The sequence below is a fragment of the Lactuca virosa genome, chromosome 8 (genome assembly GCF_052849685.1).
Source record: "Lactuca virosa cultivar CGN04683 chromosome 8, Lactuca_virosa_CGN04683_v6, whole genome shotgun sequence".
NCBI lineage: Eukaryota > Viridiplantae > Streptophyta > Magnoliopsida > Asterales > Asteraceae > Lactuca > Lactuca virosa.
The window spans coordinates 58,351,449-58,352,125 of NC_136433.1; the positions used below are offsets into that span (position 1 = coordinate 58,351,449).

General features: G+C 40.8%; 1 non-coding gene across 1 annotated transcript; it reads right to left on the reverse strand.

The window, feature by feature from the left end:
• Positions 1 to 275: 275 nt before the first annotated feature.
• On the reverse strand, positions 276 to 382 carry LOC145135216 (small nucleolar RNA R71). The gene has a single exon (XR_013719677.1). It is a non-coding gene; the product is annotated as a small nucleolar RNA R71 (small nucleolar RNA).
• Positions 383 to 677: the final 295 nt, after the last annotated feature.

Below are 677 nucleotides of genomic sequence, written 5' to 3' on the forward strand. Positions count from 1 at the left end.
TTAAAGGACATATTCTTTCCGCACTTAAGGATGTTCCATTTTCCGGGAAATATCATGAGGATGCTTACAAACACCTTGATGAAGTCAATGACATTGCTGATTACTTCAACATCCCGAATGTTCCACGCGAGACGGTGTTATTGAGAATGCTCCCACTCACTTTCAAGGGAGCTGCTGAAGACTGGTTAAAAGCGCTTCCACCCGATGCAATTACTACATGGGCACAAATGTGTGAACAATTCTTAGAGCAATTTTGCCCACCATCAAAAGTGTCCAAACTCAAGAAGGCAATTGCTAACTTTTAGCAACAACCAGGTGAATCACTTTACGAAGCATGGGAGCGTTACAAGGGATTACTTAGAAATTGCCCCCAAAATGATCTTAATGTGCAACAAGAAGTATCAAACTTCTACGATGGGGTAAATGTGATGACAAGGCAACTCCTTGATTCTCAAGGACCTTTGACGAAGAAAAATCCCTCTGAAATTACGGAGTTAATTGAAGATTTTTCTAAGCATTCGCGTGAGTATCACAATCCTCGAAATAATGGAGCTAAAGGAATTGGGAGTGGCACTTCTGAAGACATGTCGGCTGTTTTGGCTATGTTGAATAATATGGATCGAGGAATGACGAAGATGGATCAATCCATATATGCTATACGTGTGGGTTATGAAAAA